The sequence below is a fragment of the Mytilus galloprovincialis genome, chromosome 2 (genome assembly GCF_965363235.1).
Source record: "Mytilus galloprovincialis chromosome 2, xbMytGall1.hap1.1, whole genome shotgun sequence".
NCBI lineage: Eukaryota > Metazoa > Mollusca > Bivalvia > Mytilida > Mytilidae > Mytilus > Mytilus galloprovincialis.
Window position 1 is genome coordinate 113,655,233 of NC_134839.1, and position 25,750 is coordinate 113,680,982.

Here is a 25,750-nt window from a genome sequence, read left to right on the forward strand (position 1 = left end):
GCCAGCTTATTTGGCATTAATTTAAGTCTTCTTTGTGATTTTTTTAAAATGAAATACTGTTGATGTTAAATATAATTTTATATGATGTACACTATAGTAATTCCTGTTACCAGTAAACTGATTTTGAACAAGACTACGTGATTCACAAGATACTTGAAAGGGTTGTATATAGTGTAAGACATTAATTTTTAGTTCACATGACCCAAAGGACCAAGTGAGCTTTTCTCACCACTTGGCGTCCGTCGTCCGTCGTCGCCGTAAAACATTTACAAATATCAACCAACCAACCAAGATGGCCGCCATGGCTAAAAATAGAATATAGGGTTAAAATGTAGATTTTTGCTTATATCTCTGAAACCAAAGCATTATTAAGAGCAAATCTGACATGGGGGTTAATTTGTTTATCAGGTCAAGATCTATCTGACTTGAAATTTTCAGATAAATCGGACAACCGGTTGTTGGATTGCTGCCCCTGAATTGGTAATTTTAAGTCGGAAATTTTGCAGTTTTTAACCGGATTTTTGTGACAAAAATGTCGATTATTGATTGGGGGATGTACGGCGGGCGGCCGGGTGGGCGGCAATCAAATGTTGTCCGTTCATTAACTCATGAACCGTTCAACAAAAGCTTTTAAAATTTTAATATGTTATTACTGACAACTATACGAAGGTAAATTTAATAATGGCGATTTTGACTTTTACAGTTCAGGAGTTATGGTTCTTGAAAGATTGAATAATGGAGTTTCCAGTCGTGTCCGTGCATTTACGCATGAACTGTTCTACCAAAGCTTCTGAAATTTTAATATGCTGTTACTGATGACAAAATGGAGGCCAAGTTCAATAATGACGATTTTGACTTTTACCGTTCAGGAGTTATGGTTCTTGAAAGATTGAAAAATGGTGTTTCCCGTCGTGTCCGTGCATTTTCTCATGAACCATTCAACCAAAGCTTTTTTGAAATTTTAATATGTTGTTACTGATGACAAAATAGAGGTCAAGTTCAATAATGACGATTTTGACTTTTACCGTTCAGGAGTTATGGTTCTTGAAAGATCGTAAAATGGCGTTTCCATTCACGTTGTTGCATTTATTCATGAACCATTCAATCTAAGCTTTTCAAATTTTAATATGTTGATACTGATGACAAAATGGAGGTCAAATTTGATATTGACGATTTTCACTTTCACCATTCATCAGTAATGGTTCTTGTGATATTGCCAGGACACAAATAAATGTTAATAAATCTGGTTTGCTGTCGTTGTGACAGCCTCTTGTTGGTTATTATCTTGAATATTTTATAGATATAGATAATTCGTAAGCAGCAATAATAATCAGCAAAGTAAGATCTACAAATAAGTCAACCATGACCAAAATGGTCAATTGACCCCATAAAGAGTTATTGTCCTTTAAAGTCAAATTGAACAATGTTTCGTTAATTTTTGTAATCTTTTAACTGAGACAAATTTAACCAAACCTGGTCACAAATCAGCATTAGAGTATTTTTTTTTAAAATGTGTCCGATGACGCTGCCTGCCACCCAACATGGCAAAAAATAGAACATAGGAGGAAATGCAGTTTTTTGGCATGTATCTCTGAAACTAGAGAAAAAGTTTAACGGTTGCATTATTTCATGCATCAATTGTAAATATCATGTGAGCGACACAGGCTCCTTGGAGTCTATAGTTTTAGTTGTTATTTACTTTTAATTTATATTAACCAGTTTGAAAAAAATTAAGATTTTAGTTAATACCATAAATAGTTATCGAAATATACAATTGAATTATGAATTGGTTTGACCGGCGAAGAATACAACCAATGAACTCCCATAAACTGCTACTCTTTGTTATGTATTTGATTTCGAAGACTAGTGGACACTTTTGAAGAATGTTTGAAACAGGATTTATAAGTTTTTGGTTTGTCGTCTTTCTGTCCGTCGATCAGTCATTGTCATGTCATCGCAATCCCTCTGAAACCACACAATACAATTTGATGAATCTTATAATTTAATGGGATACTATTTAGATGTGCATACCTACAAGAAATTGTATCAGCTACTTCTGTAGTAGTTATGAGTCTTTAAATTTAAGAAGCGTGCTTACAAACTTTAAGATTCTTTAATTTTGATAGAGAGTTATGGCATTCTTTAATACAGTTTTATCACTTTGGTTTACTTGTACTCTTATACATAAATGCGATACAACTGTAATTATTTTCTTAGTTTTATCTATAAACTTTTATTCAAATTACCAAAACAAACATGAAAGTTGACTTCATAAACGAAAACAAAATCCTAAATCTAACAGAAACGAAAAAAATCTTGACCTGGGACTGGAAAACAAAATTTATAGAAACGAACAATTTCCCAGCAAGGATTATTCTGTACGGCCGAGTCTGCATACTGACTAAGAATAGTATCTTTTTGTACCTTTCAAGTTTATTTTTCTTTCTTCGTAATCAGGCAAGCATATTTTTTTTAAAGAATCAACCAGATCCCCAATGATTTTATTTTGCTAAATTTGACCTCTTGGGAAAAGCTTGTCAGTTAAAGCACTTCCACAAACGAGTTTTTTTTTTTTTTTTAATTTTTAAATGATCGTAAACAGTCTGATACCTGCGGTAAGTGACAACTTTCTTATCTTCGAATTCAACACATATTACATGTATGATAAGCTTGTAAGCATATGGGTCTTTGCCTTATATGATTGTAGATCTTACTTTACAGAACATTATTGCTGTTTATAGTAATTTTCAAGATAATAATCCAAAACTGCATAATTTCCTTAAATTACTAATTCTAATAGGGGCAGAAACCCGACAATGGATTGTCTGACTCATCTGTTTCAGGGCAGATAAATCTGAATCTGATAAACATGTTTATCTTTTTCAGAATTATTCTAAATACTTTAGTTTCAGAGATATAAGCCAAAAACTGCATTTTAACCCTATGTTCTATTTTTAGCCATGGCGGCCTTCTTACTTTTCGGGCTAGGTCATCGGACACATTTTTAAACTAGATACCCCAATGATGATTGTGACAAAGTTTGGTTGAATTTGGCCCAGTAGTTTTAGAGGAGAAAAGTTTTTGTAAAAGTTAACAGACGACGACGGACGCCAAGTGATGAGAAAAGTTCACTTGGCCTTATAGGCCAGGTGAGCTTAAATTTAAAGGAAACATTAAAAATATGAGTATCTATAAACGAATAATATATATATCCTCCATCAGTATAAATTTGATTATGTCAATCTGATTTAACTTTATCCATTTTGTCTCCTTTTATTCTCTTGTTTGTGTACCTTAACATTTCACAAAATTCAGTAAATATAGGATTTTTATATGGAAATTGGTGAGTACGTAATAGCTTATCTTAGTATGAGCAATGTATGCCTATACACACAGTTTATACTGTCAGGGATAAAATTAGAATTCACAACACAGGTAAATTCAATCACGTCTGTAAGCAGAGGACATTATTTAGAACGAAGTTGATCATTTTGAAAGAATGCAATTATTTACAAAATAGAATCGTTCTTTTAATTGCCCTTATAAGGATACTCTATTTATGAGAGCAGATGCATTGTCACATTCTAGTGTAGAATTAACAGATAATACACGTATGTATTTATAATTCATTACTATATGTTTATACACACACATGGTTGTAGTGTTTTGTTACTGTTCAATTCGGAAAAGATTTTGTACAACAGGATTGATTCATTTTATATGTAGAATCTAGAGGAATTTGCGTAATGTTTGGATTCTCAGTAAATCTCGCTAACATTCAAAGATAGAAGACATAGGAGTATATCCAGTAAACCCTAGGGTACTAACTCGTAAATACATTACAATTTACATCTGCATATTGAATTGTTGAAGTAAAGTGAGTATTAAAAAAGTGAGAAAGGTAACACTTCAAGTTCTAACTTGTAGAATTTAACATACTTTGATAGATTGCAGGCGCGTAGCTGCATATACGCTAACACGCAGTTGCGTGCACATCGATTCGGCATAAAAAAAATATGGCAAAATAAAAATATAAATTAAATGATTAAAGGAAACACATATGTTGTCACTTTTTTTTTGATTAATGAAATGTTATTAAATAACGGCATTTGGTTTCAAAATAAAAGTTTTATTGGAGATCGACAAAATCGGACAGTAGCTTGTATCTTTTACAAGATTTGAATTTGTTATACTCAGTCTAAGACATGTAGTTTCGGAGCACATTTTACGGAGTACGGTTTATCTGTTTGGAATTAAATTTATCAGATCCCGAGGCGATGTGTTCGACAGATAACAAGACCCAATCATCCTGCAAACACGCCAAAACAGTATTGGAAAGTCTCATTATATTTTGCGTTCATAGACCATATGATAATGAAACTGGAGAGTGGAGTCGCGTCTGGTATTATTAGAAAATCGCTTCTTTGCGCCGTATCTGCTTCCTTGTGTTGTTGGAAATATAACAAACGAAGAAATCTCTGAGACATACGAAACTGACCTGGCATGTAATTTTGACGAATTCAATTGGGAGGTCGCTCGATGGCGAACACGTACGCTGATTTATAACACCTCGCGAGTGCTACCGTGGAGATATATCAAGGTACTACGTCTGTTGGAAACTTGCAAATGTACGATCAACAATGAACAACGACAGGTTATCATCGCTTAGGCATTACTGCATATTCATCGGGAATTCAGTGTTAATATTGACAAAGTAATAGAGAAGTTCGTTTCTGCCTAGACCCGAAGAGCAGATTTTGGACAATTTTGAGTAATTTCGGTATCACAAAAATGTGTTGTTTATGTATTCAATTTACCATTATTTAATCTATTCAGAAGATTAATTAATAGTTTTCATTCATAAATTGTTTATAAGTCCTTTCTACATGTAGCTCCTCTTTTAACCGTCCTATGACCGAAAACCGAAAAAAAAAAACTGCATAAAAGGGTCCCAAAATTTTTTCGCCTCGCTCCGCTCGGCAGTAGTTGCTTGCACATCATTTCGTTCTAGCTACGCCCCTGGATTGAATAATAATTGTTGCTATTTTTAGACACTATATACATATATAATATATATACAAAAACTAGTATCTCAATTATTTGTAAAACAATTGAAAGGTCTTTCCTGTAAAAGTGATGTTTTCGTAGTGTACTTTGTACGACCTTTCGTTTGATATACGACAAGCATACCTTCTGAAACTTTTCGCTTTTAACACTTAATGAACTCATCCGCCTACATTTTTGAGATCGGAAGTATGATAAATGTAACATAGAGTAGATGAGCTTTCATTTGATATGCGACAACGCCATGTTCTAGAAAGTTTGATTTTTGCACTTAATAACCCTATCCAACTAATTTTTGGAGGTCGGGAATTTGATGTTTCAAATGTACACATCATGACCTTTCATTTGATATACAACAACCCTACCTTAAAAGAAAAATTATTTTTTGCACTCAATGACCCCATTCAACCCATTTTTGTGAGACGTCAATTTGAAATTTGAAATGTACGATTTATGTTCTTTCATTTGATATGCGACAACATTACCATCTGAGAAATTTGAATGTTTGCACTAAATGACCCCACCCGTCCCCCTGGGATGAAAAGGGGGTTTAAAACTTTCATTTTTGAGTAGAGCTCATTAAGACCTTTAATTTGATATATCAGATGACCCCATTTGACAAAGTGCCAAAAATGATGCAATATCAACTATATATAAATAGAAGTTATGAAACTTATAAAGTCAATGCAAAACATGAAAATTTCAAATTGATTTTTTGGTGTTGTTTTCCATGGAATAATTTTGGTATTTGGTCAAACATATAACTATGTTAACCTCTTCAATTTCTTAAACATTTTAAGTGGTAAGCTGTTGATGATTCAGAAATACATGCCTCCGCTCGTAAAATTTCAAACTGCATTATCTCTAAAACGACAATAGATATCTCAAATCTGTTAAATGATAAATGATCTACAGTTGAAGGACAACAGTATAGAAATTGGGACAATTTCAAAGTTCATCAATGTCACAATGAATCATCAAATATATGATGCAATACCAAACTTGAGAACCTGAAGTCGTAGAGACATGGGACTACCACCATTCAACTCAGGACCACTTGACCTTTCAAATATCACAAAAGTATACTGTGAAGGTCAAGGTGAAATTTCATCATGACCTTTTATTGACTTCAAATTGAAGGTCTTGACTTACTGATCATCTTTGCAGTTTATAGTACGTTGATATCTGTGACCTTTAAAGAGATATACACAAAATACTATACTTTTAAGAATCATCCCGTTGTAACTTTTGAACAGACGGTCGGACATTTTGGGTTTATTGTTTAAAATATAGAGCTTGTCGAGAGGAACATTTTATACACAGTATGTATGCAGCAAACTCTTATCATTTTCTTAATATGTAAGCTTGAAATTGCAGCGTGAATTTTTGTTGCAGTCAGTGATCTTTGACCTTGGGTGCAAGTTAAAGGTCACATGAATTACAGATTATTGGTCAAGGTCCCAAATGTCTACGACTTCCGGTTCTCGTAGTAGAATTTTTCAAAAAATGTGTATAATTTTTAAAGAGAAATAACTTCTTATAAGGTTTGGTAACAAAATAATTGTTTGTGTTTATTAACATTGCCATCTGTTCCTGTACATGTTGCCGTTTTCAATTTGATTCTATCTCTAATACTTTTTAAGAAAAATACAATTAAAAGAAATTGCTTCAAGGGGATATAACTCTCAAAGGGGATGATGAAATCCTATGCAGCCTCATATGGTAATACATCATGATGATATCTACCTATTGTCCATATAAGGTCATGATATCTTTTAAAACATTTAGGGGGTGCCATGTTGAAAAAAATCAATAAAAGGGAGATAACTTCTAAAGGGGATGATGAAATCCTACAAAAGTTCATCTGGTAAAAGTTCATGATGAGGTCTATCGATGGTTCAAATTTGGTATTGATAACTCCAATAGAAGCTACAGGAGGGCGTGCCAAAAAAATGCTGGAAGGAAAAAAAAACGAAAAAAAAAACACTAGTATCTCAATTGTTTGTAAAACAATTGAAAGGTCTTTCCTGTAAAAGTGATGTTTTCGTATTGTACTTTGTACGACCTTTCGTTTGATATACGACAAGCATACCTTCTGAAACTTTTCGCTTTTTACACTTAATGACCTTATCCGCCTACATTTTTGAGATCGGAATTATGATATATGGAACAGAGTAGATGAGCTTTCATTTGATATGCGACAACACCATGTTCTAAAAAGTTTGATTTTTGCACTTAATAACCCTATCCAACTAATTTTTGGAGGTCGGGAATTGGATATTTTAAATGTACACATCATGACCTTTCATTTGATATACAACAACCCTACCTTAAAAGAACATTTATTTTTTGCACTCATTGAACCCATCCAACCCATTTTTTTTGGAGACGTCAATTTGAAATTTGAAATGTACGCTTTATGTTCTTTCATTTGATATGCGACAACCTTACCATCTGAAAAATTTGAATGTTTGCACTAAATGACCCCACCCGTCCCCCTGGGATGAAAAGGGGGTTAAAAATTTTCATTTTTAAGTAGAGTTTATTAAGACCTTCAATTTGATATATTTTACAAAGTGCAAATAATGATGCAATATCAACTAGTATATAAATAGAAGTTATGAAACTTACAAAGTCAATGCAAAACATGAAAATTTCAAATTGATTTTTTTGGTGTTTTTTTCCATGGAATGTTTTTGGTATTTGGTCAAACATATAACTATGTCAACCTCTTCAATTTCTAAAACATTTTAAGTGGTAAGCTCTTGATGATTCAGAAATACATGCCTCCGCTCGCAAAACTTCAAACTGCATTATCTCTAAAACGACAATAGATATCTCAAATCTGTTAAATGATAAATGATCTATAGTTGAAGGACAACATTATAGAAAAAGAATTGGGACAATTTCAAAGTTCACCAAGGTCACAATTAATCATCGAATATATGATGCAATACAAAACTTGAGAACCGGAAGTCGTAGAGACATAAGACTATCCCCATTCAACTCAGAACTACTTGACCTTGCAAATATCACAAGGTCAAGGTCATTGTATACTGTGAAGGTCAAGGTGAAATTTCATCATGACCTGACATTGACCTCAAATTGAAGGTCTTGAATTACTGATCATCTTTGCAGTTTATAGTAGGTTGATATATGTTACCTTTAAAAAGATATACACACAATACTATACTTTTAAGAATCATCCCGTTGTAACTTTTGAACAGACGGTCGGACATTTTTTGGCTTATTGTATAAAATTTAGAGCTCGTCGAGAAGAACATTTTATACGCTGTATGTATACAGCAAAGTCTTATCGTTTTCCTAATATGTAAGCTTGAAATTGCATCGTAATTTTTTTTGCACTCATTGACCTTTAACCTTGGGTGCATATTAAAGGTCATATGAATTTAAGATTATTGGTGAAGGTTCCAAGTCTCTATGACTTCCGGTTCTCGAAATAGAATTATTGAAAAATTATTTTTAATTTTTAAAGGGAAATAACTCCTTATTAGTGTTAGTAACAAATTAATTGTTTATGTTTATAAACATTGCCATCTGTTCTTGTACATGCTGTCATTTTCAATTAAATTCTATCTCTGATACTTTTTGAGAAAAATGCAAGTAAAAGAAATTGCTTCAAGGGGATATAACTCTCAAAGGGGATGATGAAATCCTATGCAGCCTCATATGGTAATACATCATGATGAGATCTACCTATTGTCCAAATAAAGTCATGATATCTTTTAACACATTTTGGGGGGACCATGTGGAAAAAAATCACAAAAAGGGAGATAACTTCTAAAGAGGATGGTGAAATCCTACAAAAGTTCATTTGGTAAAAGTTCATGTTGATGTCTATCGATGGTTCAATTTTGGTATTGATACCTCCAATAGAAGAGGTAGGAAGGTGTGCCAAAAAAATGCTGGAAGAAAAAAAAAGAAAAACTAGTATCTCAATTGTTTGTAAAACAATTGAAAGGTCTTTCCTGTAAAAGTGATGTTTTCGTATTGTACTTTGTACGACCTTTCGTTTGATATACGACACGCACACCTTCTGAAACTTTTCGCTTTTTACACTTAATGACCTCATCCGTCTACATTTTTGAGATCGGAATTATGATATATGGAACAGAGTAGATGAGCTTTCGTTTGATATGCGACAACACCATGTTCTTGAAAGTTTGATTTTGCACTTAATAACCCTATCCAACAAATTTTTGGAGGTCGGGAATTTGATATTTCAAATGTACACATCATGACCTTTCATTTGATATACAACAACCCTATCTTAAAAGAAAATCTATTTTTTGCACTCAATAACCCCATCCAACCCATTTTTGGGAGACGTCAATTTTAAATTGGAAATGTACGCTTTATGTTCTTTCATTTGATATGCGACAACCTTACCATCTGAAAAATTTGAATGTTTGCACTAAATGACCCCACTCTTCCAATAATAAAAATAAACTCTACTCAAAAATGAAAATTTTAAACCTCTTTTTCATCCCGGGTGGAAGAGTGGGGTCATTTAGTGCAAACATTAAAATTTTCAAGTTTTGCATTGACTTTGTAAGTTTCATAACTTCTATTTATATATTTGATATTCCATCATTATTTGCACTTTGTCATATCTTTGAAGACCTTCAATTTGATATATCAGATGACCCCATATGACAAAGTGCAAATAATGATGCAATATCAAATATATAAATAGAAGTTATGAAACTTACAAAGTCAATGCAAAACTTGAAAATTTCAAATTGATTTTTTTGGTGTTTTTTTCCTTGGAATGTTTTTGGTATTTGGTCAAACATATAACTATGTCAACCTCTTCAATTTCTAACACATTTTAAGTGGTTAGCTCTTGATGATTCAGAAATACATGCCTCCGCTTGCAAAACTTCAAATTGCATTATCTCTAAAACGACAATAGATATCTCAAATCTGTTAAATGATAAATGATCTACAGTTGAAAGACAACAATATAGGAAAAGAATTGGGACAATTTCAAAGTTCACCAAGGTCACAATTAATCATCAAATATATGATGCAATACAAAACTTGAGAACCGGAAGTCGTAGAGACATGGGACTAGCACCATTCAACTCAGGACCACTTGACCTTTCAAATATCACAAGGTCAAGGTCATAGTATAATGTGAAGGTCAAGGTGAAATTTCATCATGACCTGACATTGACCTCAAATTGAAGGTCTTGAACTACTGATCATTTTTGCAGTTTATAGTAGGTTGATATCTGTTACCTTTAAAAAGATATACACACAATACTATACTATTAAGAATCATCCTGTCATAACTTTTGGACAGACAGTCGGACTCTTTTGAACTCAGTGTATAAAATGTAGAGCTCGTCGAGAGGAACATTTTATACGCTGTAAGTATGCAGCAAACTCTTATCGTTTTCTTAATATGAAAGCTTGAAATTGCAGCGTAATTTTTTTTTGCACTCGGTGACCTTTGACCTTGGGTGCAAATTAAAGGTCACATGAACTTAAGATTATTGGTGTAGGTCCAAAGTCTTTACGACTTCCGGTTCTCGAGTTGAAAAATTGTATATATTTTTTCAAGGGAAATAACTCCTTATAACGGTTAATAACAAAATGATTGTATATGTTTATTAACATTGCCATCTGGTCTTGTACATGTTGCCGTTTTCAAATCGATTCTATCTTGAAAACTTTTTGAGAAAAATGCAAAAGAAAGAAATTGCTTCAAGGGGACATAACTCTCATAGGGAATGATGAAATCCTTAGCAGCCTCATATGGTAACACATCATGATGAGATCTAACTTTTATTCAAATAAGGTCATGATATCTTTAAAAACAACGAGGGGGGGGGCATGTTGAAAAAAATCAATAAAAGGGAGATAACTTCTAAAGGGGATGATGAAATCCTACACAGCCTCATCTGGTAATACCTCATGATGAGATCTATCGATGGTCCATATTTGGTCTTGATGACATCAATAGAAACGGGGGGAGGGCATTTAGAAAAAATGTTGGAAAAAAAACATTAGAACTAGTATCTCAATTGTTTGTAAAACAATTGAAAGGTCTTTCCAGTAAAATGGATGTTTTCGTAATGTACTTTGTACGACTTTTCGTTTGATATACGACAAGCATACCTTCTCAAACTTTTCTCTTTTAACACTTAATGACCTCATCCGCCTACTTTTTTGAGATCGGATAGTATGATATAAGTAACATAGAGTAGATGAGCTTTCATTTGATATGCAACAACACCATGTTCTAGAAAGTTTGATTTTTGCACTTAATAACCCTATCCAAGTAATTTTTGGAGGTCGGGAATTTGATATATCAATTGTACACAACATGACCTTTCATTTGATATACAACAACCCTATCTTAAAACAAAATTTAATGTTTGCACTCAATAACCCCATCCAACCCATTTTTGGGAGACGTCAATTTGAAATTTGAAATGTACACTTCATGTTCTTTCATTTGATATGCGACAACCTTACCATCTGAGAAATTTAATTTTTTGCACTAAATGACCCCACCCGTCCCCCTGGGATGAAAAGGGTGTTTAAAATTTTCATTTATAAGTAGAGTTTATTAAGACCTTCAATTTGATATATCAGATGACCCCATTTAACAAAGTGCAAAAAATGATGCAATATCAACTATATAAATAGAAGTTATGAAACTAACTAAGTCAATGCAAAACATGAAAATTTCAAATTGAATTTTTGGCGTTTTTTTCCATGGAATGTTTTTGGCATTTGGTTAAACATATAACTATGTTAACCTCTACATTTTCTAAAACATTTTAAGTGGTAAGCTGTTGTTGATTCAGAAATACATGCCGCCGCTCGCAAAACTTCGAACTGCATTATCTCTAAAAGGACAATAGATATCTCAAATCTGTTAAATGATAAATGATCTACAGTTGAAGGACAACATTAGAGAAAAAGAATTGGGACAATTTCAAAGTTCACCAAGGTCACAATTAATCATCAAATATAATTATGATGCAATACCAAACTTAAGAACCGGAAGTCGTAGAGACATGGGACTAGCACCATTCAACTCAGGACCACTTGACCTTTCAAATATCACAAGGTCAAGGTCATAGTATACTGTGAAGGTCAAGGTGAAATGTCATCATGACCTGACATTGACCTCAAATTGAAGGTCTTGAATTACTGATCATCTTTGCAGTTTATAGTAGGTTAATATCTGTTACCTTTAAAAAGATATACACAAAATACTATACTTTTAAGAATCATCCCGTTGTAACTTTTGAACAGACGGTCGGACATTTTTGGGCTTATTACATAAAATGTAGAGCTCGTCGAGAGGAACATTTTATACGCTGTAAGTATGCAGCAAACTCTTATCGTTTTCTTAATATGAAAGCTTGAAATTGCAGCGTAATTTTTTTTTTGCACTCGGTGACCTTTGACCTTGGGTGCAAATTAAAGGTCACATGAACTTAAGATTATTGGTGTAGGTCCCAAGTCTTTACGACTTCCGGTTCTCGAGATACAATTTTTCAAAAATTGTGTATATTTTTTAAAGGGAAATAACTCCTTATAAGGGTTAACAACAAAATGATTGTATATGTTTATTATCATTGCCATCTGGTCTTGTACATGTTGCCGTTTTCAAATCGATTCTATCTTGAATACTTTTTGAGAAAAATGTGAAAGAAAGAAATTGCTTCAAGGAGACGTAACTCTCATAGAAAATGATGAAATCCTTAGCAGCCTCATATGGTAACACATCATGATGAGATCTAACTTTTGTCCAAATAAGGTCATGATATCTTTAAAAACAACGAGGGGGGGCCATGTCGAAAAAAAAACAATAAAAGGGAGATAACTTCTAAAAGGGATGATGAAATCCTACACAGCCTCATCTGGTAATACTTCATGATGAGGTCTACCGATGGTCCATATTTGGTCTTGATAACTCCAATAGAAACGAAGGGAGGCCATGTCAAACAAATGCTGGATGAAAAAAAAAAACAGGAGAAAAACAATAAGGTCTTTCCTCGCGGAGAGGAAAGACCTTAAAAACAGTAAGGTCTTTCCCCACGTAGGGGAAAGACCTTAAAAAAACATTAGAAAAACAATAAGGTCTTTCCTCGCCTAGAGGAAAGACCTTAAAAATATTCTATACTATTATCGAAAACAAACTAACTGGCACCGATATGACAAAAATGACGAAATGACATGGAGGACAGTTTACAAGACACAACACAGAACACCAAACATCTTGATTTTAAGACTGAACAACACGAACCCAACCACATACCGGGTATCGGAAGTGCACCCAGGTGCTTCGGATAGGCAAGTAGAGTAGGATGAAGCACCGTCTTGCTCATATGACAAGATCGATGATAAGCCGGCCACATTACATTCAAGGAAAAGAGTTTACGATATAAATATTTGGATCATGTCCGTTTCTTATATCACTTTTAAAATGTTTGATGTCATTCTGCTCGTTTTTTTCTACTTATTGAATAAAATTATTTATAAATTTCTTCATTTATATGAAAAATGTTAAAATTGAATGATTTATTAACATCAAAATTTTCTTATTTCAACACAAGTTGGATCGACTCTTGAAAATGACTCCGAAAAGATTTGAATTTTCACTGAACAACGTGATCGGTTTAATGTAAAAAACAGGAAGCTGTCAGTAGTTTTTTTTAGGTAAAGATTGCATGAGATGCAATCAAAACCTTATAGGACTGACTTATTCTTAATTGTTTCAAGGCTGATCACTACCTTTTTTGATACACAAAATATAGTGCATTGATCATAACATTCTATACATACTATCCATGAACTTTTCCAGGAATTTATCGATGTACTATATGCTCAGATATTCAAGGCACAAAATGATATTTCACTTGTCAAGAAAAAAAACATAACTGTTTCAAGGTGCAGGAATCTAATATAATTTGTTCTAAAAATATAAATTATGTCATTGTTAACCTGATCTTAAAATTTGCAGTTATATTCCTTTGTCTAGAATAGCTGTAAAATAAACAGCAACCAATGCAATAGTATATCTTACTTCCTATTGATAAATTGAAGCAATCTTTACCGTTCAGTGCTTTCAAGCACTTTGATTAATTAATCTTATGTATGACGTAAAATACAAATGACGAAGCTCAGCACGTCCCAGTACCTAGGCTATTCGTTTTGTGAATGTGGGACCCACGAATACGCCGCATATATATTCAATTCAACCTCTCATGCGTCTGGCCTAGTCAGCGATATTACTGTCAACCACCAATTGTTCAAAGATAATTCTCGTCATAATTGGTCAGCACATCTGAACAATGAATTGTTGATATAACTCAAATTCATAATTCATGTTTCATTTTTGATTTACACACTTTTATGTTAAAGCATATAGTCGTGTTGTTATCGTAGGTGGTTGCCAATTATAAGCGGTCTTCGTGTAATGTTATCACACTAAATCTGACCGTTTGTTTTTGTTATCAGTTGATTCACATTTTGCTATTCAGAGCCTTCTACAATATAAGAGGTCTTTGTGTAATGTTATCACACTAAATCTGATCGTTTGTTTCCGTTATCAGTTGATTCACATTTTGCTATTCAGAGCCTTGGACAATATAAGAGGTCTTTGTGTAATGTTATCACACTAAATCTGATCGTTTGTTTCCGTTATCAGTTGATTCACATTTTGCTATTCAGAGCCTTGAACAATATAAGAGGTCTTTGTGTAATGTTATCACACTAAATCTGACTGTTTGTTTCTTCTATGAGTTGATTCACATTTTGCTATTCTAGAGCCTTGTACAATATAAGAGGTCTTCGTGTAATGTTGTTACACTAAATCTGATCGTTTGTTTTTGTTATCAGTTGATTCACATTTTGCTATTCAGAGCCTTCTACAATATAAGAGGTCTTTGTGTAATGTTATCACACTAAATCTGATCGTTTGTTTTTGTTATCAGTTGATTCACATTTTGCTATTCAGAGCCTTCTACAATATAAGAGGTCTTCGTGTAATGTTATCACACTAAATCTGATCGTTTGTTTTTGTTATCAGTTGATTCACATTTTGCTATTCATAGCCTTGTACAATATAAGCGGTCTTCGTGTAATGTTATCACACTAATTCTGATTGTTTGTTTCTGTTATCAGTTGATTCACATTTTGTTATTCTAGAGCCTTCTACAATATAAGAGGTCTTCGTGTAATGTTATCACACTAATTCTGATCGTTTGTTTCTGTTATGAGTTGATTCATATTTTGTTATTCTAGAGCCTTCTATGATATAAGAGGTCTTCGTGTAATGTTGTCACACTAAATCTGATCGTTTGTTTCTGTTATCAGTTGATTCACATTTTGCTATTCTAGAGCCTTCTATAATATAAGAGGTCTTCGTGTAATGTTATCACACTAAATCTGATCGTTTGTTTTTGTCATCAGTTGATTCAAATTTTGCTATTCAGAGCCTTGAACAATATAAGCGGTCTTCGTGTAATGTTATCACACTAAATCTGATCGTTTGTTTCTGTTATGAGTTGATTCACATTTTGCTATTCTAGAGTCTTGAACAATATAAGAGGTCTTCGTGTAATGTTATCACACTAAATCTGATTGTTTGTTTCTGCTATGAGTTGATTCACATTTTGCTATTCAGAGCCTTGAACAACAATATAAGGGGTCTTCGTGTAATGTTATCACACTAAATCTGATCGTTTGTTTCTGTTATCAGTTGATTCACATTTTGCTATTCTAGAGCCTTCTACAATATAAGAGGTCTTCGTGTAATGTTATCACACTAATTCTGATTGTTTGTTTCTTCTATGAGTTGATTCACATTTTGCTATTCTAGAGCCTTGTACAATATAAGAGGTCTTTGTGTAATGTTATCACACTAAATCTGATCGTTTGTTTCTGTTATCAGTTGATTCACATTTTGCTATTCTAGAGCCTTCTACAATATAAGAGGTCTTTGTGTAATGTTATCACACTAAATCTGATTGTTTGTTTCTGCTATGAGTTAATTCACATTTTGCTACTCTAGAGCCTTGTACAATATAAGAGGTCTTCGTGTAATGTTATCAAACTTAATATGACCGTTTGTTTTTGTTATCAGTTGATTCACATTTTGCTATTCTAGAGTCTTGAACAATATAAGAGGTCTTCATGTAATGTTATCACACTAAATCTGACCGTTTGTTTCTTCTATGAGTTGATTCACATTTTGCTATTCTAGAGCCTTGAACAATATAAGAGGTCTTCATGTAATGTTATCACACTAAATCTGATTGTTTGTTTCTGCTATGAGTTAATTTACATTTTGCTACTCTAGAGCCTTGTACAATTTAAGAGGTCTTCGTGTAATGTTATCAAACTTAATATGATCGTTTGTTTCTGTTATCAGTTGATTCACATTTTGCTATTCTAGAGCCTTGTACAATATAAGAGGTCTTCATGTAATGTTATCACACTAAATCTGATTGTTTGTTTCTGCTATGAGTTGATTCACATTTTGCTATTCTAGAGCCTTCTACAATATAAGAGGTCTTCGTGTAATGTTATCACACTAAATCTGATCGTTTGTTTCTGCTATGAGTTGATTCACATTTTGCTACTCTAGAGCCTTGTACAATATAAGAGGTCTTCGTGTAATGTTATCACACTAAGTCTGACCGTTTGTTTCTGTTATCAGTTGATTCACATTTTGCTATTCAGAGCCTTGAATAATATAAGCGGTCTTCGTGTAATGTTATCACACTAAATCTGATCGTTTGTTTCTGTTATCAGTTGATTCACATTTTGCTATTCATAGCCTTGTACAATATAAGAGGTCTTCGTGTAATGTTATCACACTAAATCTGATTGTTTGTTTCTGCTATGAGTTGATTCACATTTTGCTACTCTAGAGCCTTGTACAATATAAGAGGTCTTCGTGTAATGTTATCACACTGAATCTGACCGTTTGTTTCTGTTATCAGTTGATTCACATTTTGCTATTCTAGAGCCTTGTACAATGTAAGAGGTCTTCGTGTAATGTTATCACACTAAATCTGATCGTTTGTTTCCGTTATCAGTTGATTCACATTTTGCTATTCAGAGCCTTGAACAATATAAGAGGTCTTTGTGTAATGTTATCACACTAAATCTGATCGTTTGTTTCCGTTATCAGTTGATTCACATTTTGCTATTCAGAGCCTTGAACAATATAAGAGGTCTTTGTGTAATGTTATCACACTAAATCTGACTGTTTGTTTCTTCTATGAGTTGATTCACATTTTGCTATTCTAGAGCCTTGTACAATATAAGAGGTCTTCGTGTAATGTTGTTACACTAAATCTGATCGTTTGTTTTTGTTATCAGTTGATTCACATTTTGCTATTCAGAGCCTTCTACAATATAAGAGGTCTTTGTGTAATGTTATCACACTAAATCTGATCGTTTGTTTTTGTTATCAGTTGATTCACATTTTGCTATTCAGAGCCTTCTACAATATAAGAGGTCTTCGTGTAATGTTATCACACTAAATCTGATCGTTTGTTTTTGTTATCAGTTGATTCACATTTTGCTATTCAGAGCCTTCTACAATATAAGAGGTCTTCGTGTAATGTTATCACACTAAATCTGATCGTTTGTTTTTGTTATCAGTTGATTCACATTATGCTACTCTAGAGCCTTGTACAATATAAGCAGTCTTCGTGTAATGTTATCACACTAATTCTGATTGTTTGTTTCTGTTATCAGTTGATTCACATTTTGTTATTCTAGAGCCTTGTACAATATAAGAGGTCTTCGTGTAATGTTATCACACTAATTCTGATTGTTTGTTTCTGTTATCAGTTGATTCACATTTTGTTATTCTAGAGCCTTCTACAATATAAGAGGTCTTCGTGTAATGTTATCACACTAATTCTGATTGTTTGTTTCTGCTATGAGTTGATTCACATTTTGTTATTCTAGAGCCTTGAACAATATAAGAAGTCTTCGTGTAATGTTATCACACTAATTCTGATTGTTTGTTTCTGTTATCAGTTGATTCACATTTTGTTATTCTAGAGCCTTCTACAATATAAGAGGTCTTCGTGTAATGTTATCACACTAAATCTGATCGTTTGTTTCTGTTATCAGTTGATTCACATTTTGCTATTCAGAGCCTTCTACAATATAAGAGGTCTTCATGTAATGTTATCACACTAAATCTGATCGTTTGTTTCTGCTATGAGTTGATTCACATTTTGCTATTCAGAGCCTTCTACAATATAAGAGGTCTTTGTGTAATGTTATCACACTAAATCTGATCGTTTGTTTTTGTTATCAGTTGATTCAAATTTTGCTATTCAGAGCCTTGAACAATATAAGCGGTCTTCATGTAATGTTATCACACTAAATCTGATCGTTTGTTTCTGTTATCAGTTGATTCACATTTTGCTATTCTAGAGTCTTGAACAATATAAGCGGTCTTCGTGTAATGTTATCACACTAAATCTGATCGTTTGTTTTTGTTATCAGTTGATTCACATTTTGCTATTCAGAGCCTTCTACAATATAAGAGGTCTTCGTGTAATGTTATCACACTAAATCTGATCGTTTGTTTCTTCTATGAGTTGATTCACATTTTGCTATTCTAGAGCCTTGTACAATATAAGAGGTCTTTGTGTAATGTTATCACACTAAATCTGACCGTTTGTTTCTTCTATGAGTTGAATCACATTTTGCTACTCTAGAGCCTTGTACAATATAAGAGGTCTTCGTGTAATGTTATCACACTAAATCTGATCGTTTGTTTCTTCTATGAGTTGATTCACATTTTGCTATTCTAGAGCCTTCTACAATATAAGAGGTCTTCGTGTAATGTTGTCACACTAAATCTGACCGTTTGTTTCTGCTATCAGTTGATTCACATTTTGCTATTCTAGAGCCTTCTACAATATAAGAGGTCTTTGTGTAATGTTATCACACTAAATCTGATTGTTTGTTTCTGCTATGAGTTAATTCACATTTTGCTACTCTAGAGCCTTGTACAATATAAGAGGTCTTCGTGTAATGTTATCAAACTTAATATGACCGTTTGTTTTTGTTATCAGTTGATTCACATTTTGCTATTCTAGAGTCTTGAACAATATAAGAGGTCTTCATGTAATGTTATCACACTAAATCTGACCGTTTGTTTCTTCTATGAGTTGATTCACATTTTGCTATTCTAGAGCCTTGAACAATATAAGAGGTCTTCATGTAATGTTATCACACTAAATCTGATTGTTTGTTTCTGCTATGAGTTAATTCACATTTTGCTACTCTAGAGCCTTGTACAATATAAGAGGTCTTCGTGTAATGTTATCAAACTTAATATGATCGTTTGTTTCTGTTATCAGTTGATTCACATTTTGCTATTCTAGAGCCTTGTACAATATAAGAGGTCTTCATGTAATGTTATCACACTAAATCTGATTGTTTGTTTCTGCTATGAGTTGATTCACATTTTACTATTCTAGAGCCTTCTACAATATAAGAGGTCTTCGTGTAATGTTATCACACTAAGTCTGACCGTTTGTTTCTGTTATCAGTTGATTCACATTTTGCTATTCAGAGCCTTGAATAATATAAGCGGTCTTCGTGTAATGTTATCACACTAAATCTGATCGTTTGTTTCTGTTATCAGTTGATTCACATTTTGCTATTCATAGCCTTGTACAATATAAGAGGTCTTCGTGTAATGTTATCACAATAAATCTGATTGTTTGTTTCTGCTATGAGTTGATTCACATTTTGCTACTCTAGAACCTTGTACAATATAAGAGGTCTTCGTGTAATGTTATCACACTAAATCTGATCGTTTGTTTCTGTTATCAGTTGATTCACATTTTGCTATTCTAGAGCCTTGTACAATGTAAGAGGTCTTCGTGTAATGTTATCACACTAAATCTGACCGTTTGTTTCTGTTATCAGTTGATTCACATTTTGCTATTCTAGAGCCTTCTACAATGTAAGAGGTCTTCGTGTAATGTTGTTACACTAAATCTGACCGTTTGTTTCCGTTATCAGTTGATTCACATTTTGCTATTCTAGAGCCTTGTACAATATAAGAGGTCTTCGTGTAATGTTATCACACTAAATCTGACCGTTTGTTTCTGTTATCAGTTGATTCACATTTTGCTATTCTAGAGCCTTCTACAATGTAAGAGGTCTTCGTGTAATGTTATCACACTAAATCTGACTGTTTGTTTCTGTTATCAGTTGATTCACATTTTGCTATTCTAGAGCCTTGTACAACTTATCATATAAAGGAATGCGTTTTATTTGTCATTGAAATCCGTATGATGACTAATAGTAAACGCCTGATCATTTACACATGAGCATATCTTATAATGAATTATTGAATAAAAGATCTTAATTGGATGATAAATGAGTGTTTACACTACGTCACGTGAGTCGTATTTCATGATAAATGGTTGTTTACACTACGTCCAGTGGGTTGTATTTCTACTCTACGTCCAGTGGGTCGAGTTTCATGATAAATGGTTGTTTACACTACGTCACGTGGGTCGTATTTCATGATTAATTGTTGTTTACACTACGTCCAGTGGGTCGTATTTCATGATAAATTGTTTTTTACACTACGTCTAGTGGGTTGTATTTCATTGTTGTTTACACTACGTCCAGTGGGTCGTATTTCATTGTTGTTTACACTACGTCCAGTGGGTCGTATTTCATGTTATTTACACTACGTCCATTGGGTCGTATTCCATTGTTGTTTACACTACGTCCAGTGGGTCGTATTTCATGTTGTTTACACTACGTCCAGTGGGTCGTATTTCATGTTGTTTACACTACGTCCAGTGGGTCGTATTTCATGTTGTTTACACTACGTCCAGTGGGTCGTATTTAGGAGATAACTGTATTGTATTTTAAGCTCCGACGGCATCAATTGGGGATTTGATGGTCGCAAATTAAGTTTACTGGTGACGCGTTAGCGGAGACAGTAAACGGGTATTTGCGACCATCAAATCCCCAATTGATGCCGTCGGAGCTTAAAATACAATATTATTATCTCCATTCTAATGAAACTGACAGAAAACAACGTTAAAACATGTATTTAAAATCTGTCATATGCCGTCTGCGCTTGCGCGTACGTCCCATAGCATCAATTGTCAATTGATGCCATGTAAGAAAGTGACGTTATCCAATCAAAATGAACGTTACAAACGCTGTTGCATTAGAATTCATGTTGTTTACACTACGTCCAGTGGGTCGTATTTCATGATAAATGGTTGTTTACACTACGTCCAGTGGGTCGTATTTCATTGTTGTTTACACTACGTCCAGTGGGTCTATTTCATGTTGTTTACACTACGTCCAGTGGGTCGTATTTCATGATAAATGGTTGTTTACACTACGTCCAGTGGGTCGTATTTCATTGTTGTTTATAATACGTCCAGTGGGTCAATTTTCATTGTTGTTTACACTACGTCCAGTGGGTCGTATTTCATTGTTGTTTACACTACGTTCAGTGGGTCGTATTTTATGTTGTTAACACTACGTTTATTGGGTCGTATTTCATTGTTGTTTACACTACGTCCAGTGGGTCGTATTATTAGAACGAGAACGAATTAACGAAAACAATGGATTCATTAGTATTCGTTGGATATCAATTTTAGTGGATTTCATGATAACATTCATGTTTGACATTTGAACAACTAATTTTAATGTATAACGAAGTGCTTTTCCTTAACCAATAAAATTGGTACACACGCAATTAAATGAACTCACAGTTATCTTGAAAATATCATGATACAACGACTGTATAATATAAAATATTATTATTTTTTACAGTGAGAGGGAATAATGGCGCAAAAGATTACACGTGATGATAGTGATTGTACAGAAGTATTAATGGCGGGTGTACCATATAACTTTGACGACAGGGCAGGTTGGATTATTTTATACTACATTGTCTATGTTATAAATAACTTAATGCTATTGCAACAAAAAGTGTGTTTTATTTATCCTTGTTCGTCTGTACGTACGTACGTCCCAACATTAGTTTCCGTTCTCTAACTTGAGTTTGCCTCAACAAAATGTTATGAAACTTATACACAATGCTTAATATTGCAAAACAAAGATCAAGTTTGAATTTTTGGTGGAGTCACTTTAACTGTTCTAGAGTAATGCCTGCCCCTTTATAAATGGAAAAATTGCAAAATTTTTAGTTTCCGTTCTCCACCAAATTTTATAAAATTATACAAAATGCTTATTACCATAAAACAAAGATAACGTTTGAATTTTGGTTGCGTTACATTTACCACTGTTGAGTTATGCCCCATAACAAATAAAAAATGCTGAATTTTTGGTTTTGGTTCTTTAACTTTAGTTTGCCTCAACCAAATGTTATGAAACTTATAAACATTTGTTATATCCTCAAAATACTTATCAAGTTTGAATTTTAGTGGTTTTACTTCAACCGTTCTAAGAGTTATGCTCCTTTACAATGGAAAGGAATCTAAAATCTGTTAAAAAAATAACAATCTTATAATTGTTAAAAAAAAATTTAATTGGAGTTATCTTTCTTTGTTCATAATTGTAGTTGAAATAATTTTAAAAATTAATTTTTACCAACTGCAATTATGGACAAAGGAAGATAACTCTAATTTTAAAAATTAATTTTAAGAATTACATCAACTACAACCAATGCTTTATACAATACACTGTTCACTGAAAAGATAAAAACAATCTTTACAAGCACTTTGATTAATGTTCTTCAGTTTTGTCCTTTTATAACCTTATATGATAATTTGTGTCCGTTTTCTAACTTAAATTTGTCTCAACCAAATTTGATGAGATGTATATATAGTTATGTACCTTTGTTATGTTTTATGCTAGCGGGGGCATCATCTGTGTCCCTATGGACACATTCCACATTTATTTTTTAGCTCACCTGGCCTAAAGGGCCAAGAGAGCTTTTCTCATTACTTGGCGTCCGTCGTCCGTCGTCGTTAACTTTTACAAAAATCTTCTCCTCTGAAACTATTGGGCCAAATTTAACCAAAATGGCCCACAATCATCATTGGGGTATCGAGTTAAAAAATGTGTCTGGTGACCCATCCAAGCAACCAAGATGGCCGCCATGGCTAAAACTAGAACATAGAGGTAAAATGTAGATTTTGTTTTATATCTTAAAACCAAAGCATTAAGAGCAAATCTGACATAGGGTAAATTTTGTTATCAGGTCAAGATCTATCTACCAAGAAATTTTCAGATGAATCGGACAACCTGTTGTTGGGTTGCTGCCCCATAATTCGTAATTTTAAGAAAATTTTGCCGTGTTCGGTTATCTTTAATATTATTATAGATATAGATAAACTGTAAACAGCAATAATGTTCAGCAAAGAAGAAACTACAAATAAGTCAACATGACCAAAATGTTCAGTTGACCCCTTCAGGAGTTATTGCCCTTTATAGTCAATTTTTAACAATTTTTTGTAAATTTTTGTAATCTTTTACAAAAATTTTCTACTGAAACTTCTGAGACAAATTTAACCAAACTTGTCCACAATCATCGGTAGAGTATCTTGTTTAAAAAATGTGTCTGATGACTCAGCCTCCGATGACATGGCTAAAAATAGTACATAGTGTAAAATGCAGTTTTTGGTTCAAATATCTGAAACTAAAGCATTTAGAGCAAATCTGTAGAAAAGAAAATTGTTCATTAGGTCAAGATCTATTTGCCCTGAAATTTTCACACTAATCAGGCATCCAGTTGTTGGGTTGCTGCTCCTGAATTGGTAATTCTTAGAAAATTTGCAGCTTTTAGTTAATATCATGAATATTATTATAGATATTGATGAATTATAAACAGCAATAATGTACAGCAAAGTAAGACCTAAAAATAAGTCAACATGACCAAAATGGTCTCAATTGACCCCTGAAGGAGTTATTGCCCTTTATAGTTATTTTTTAACAATTGTTATAAATTTTGTAAATTTTTACAAAATATTTTCCACTGGAACTACTGGGCCAAGTTTTTTTTTTTATATATAGAGATAATTGTAAGCAGCAAGAATGTTCAGTAAAGTAAGATCTACAAACACATCACCAAAACACAGTTTTGTCATGTATCTATCTATCTGTGTCCTCTGATCTCCTTTGTTTAATATGCACATAGGCCAAGGTGAGCGACACAGGCTCTTTAAAGCCTCTAGTTTTATAATTAGTTACTAGTGAAATATTTATGTAAATTAAACAAGATGGATAACTGAAAATAATACATTTTAAATTGTTACACATGGTCAACTGTAATACCAATATAGAATTACACTAGTTTATTGTTTGTCCGGATTTCACAAAGACTAAATAGTCTTATATTATCCTTTATATCTGATGCGTCGAAGCTATCAGTAATGTGCTTCCTAATTTGATTCATCAACGGTCGTACAGATTTCAACCAAAAACACTTTTAACAATGTTAGAATATAGACTGAATGAGCACCTCGCTTTATGTAGGCATTTAGATAATCACATTCTATTATACATATGGCGCAACTTTTAATTTTCGATGGAAGATAAATATTGTGTTTAATCAACCTTCTCTTGACATCCTTCAAACTTTCTCCAATATTGTACATGCATTGAAGATCAGTAAGACTTTGAGTTATATAAGAATCGGGCACACACCAATAGGATTGTACATCAACGGAACAAACAAAAGGCATAAGGAGGTCAAATAGCAGTCTTTAACAACTGACAGACATATGTGACTGTCTATACCACATACCTTGTGAATAAGTAAAAGAAAACTATAGTAACCAACTTCTATTATAGATCTTAGCGGAATTAAAGAGAGCTACATATAGCGACCTTTATTATCGTAATAGAGTTAAAGATTGCTATTTAGTCGCCGACTTCATCTATCTGAGTTCAGGGTACTTCTAGTAAATATTTATATTAACTCCCTACACTATAGAAATTGTTATTATCAATTGAAATTTTAGGTCGATGGAGCCCATGGAATTTATCAAACTTTATAGATGGAGCAGAATTCTTTGGCAGAAAGACCGGCAATTTCATGGATTATAAAACCGTGGTTACGGAGAATATGATGTATGCAAGAATTTTACAGACTATGACCATCAATCCTATGGTGTACACGTATAACTTTCTGAAAAAGGCACAACTCAAAATCACTACGAATCTTGAGAAAATTGGCAATACTTCAGTGATCATACGATCTAAACTGATCGATGTATTATCTGGAATTATTCTGGCGGATAGATATATCAAAATTGTACAGATCAGTGCAAAAACACGTAAACCTGTCAAATACCCGGAGTGGTTCGAACATAAATATTCCTATCTTAAAGAAACACCTGTGCCACAGTACCTAATGTTTAAATCTGAGACACCAGAAGCTCCTGCTGGTTGTTTCATTTACAAAACTATTGTCCGTTACAGTGACCTGGACTATAATGCCCACACAAATCAAAGTGTATATGTCAAAATGTGCTTGGATTGTGCGACCGCTGCCAGTTGTAAAGGTCTACTCGTATCGTTTAATAGAGATATTAGTTTATATCCTCTTGTATATTTCAACGTGCGTTATTTAGGAGAAACGTTTACTGGAGATGAACTTAAGGTTTGTCTTTGGCAGGATGACTCGGATCCGTCTATCTTAAAATTT

At 33.3% G+C, this 25,750-nt stretch overlaps 1 long non-coding RNA gene across 2 annotated transcripts; it reads left to right on the forward strand.

Moving 5' to 3' along the window:
- Window positions 1–3,441: 3,441 nt before the first annotated feature.
- LOC143065454 (uncharacterized) lies at window positions 3,442–25,204 on the forward strand. Of its 2 annotated transcripts, none has more exons than XR_012975475.1 (3): window positions 3,442–3,611; window positions 21,910–22,006; window positions 25,065–25,204. It is a non-coding gene; the product is annotated as an uncharacterized LOC143065454 (long non-coding RNA). The 2 variants fall into 2 exon arrangements; XR_012975476.1 differs by lacking the exon at window positions 3,442–3,611 and adding an exon at window positions 3,628–3,877.
- Window positions 25,205–25,750: the final 546 nt, after the last annotated feature.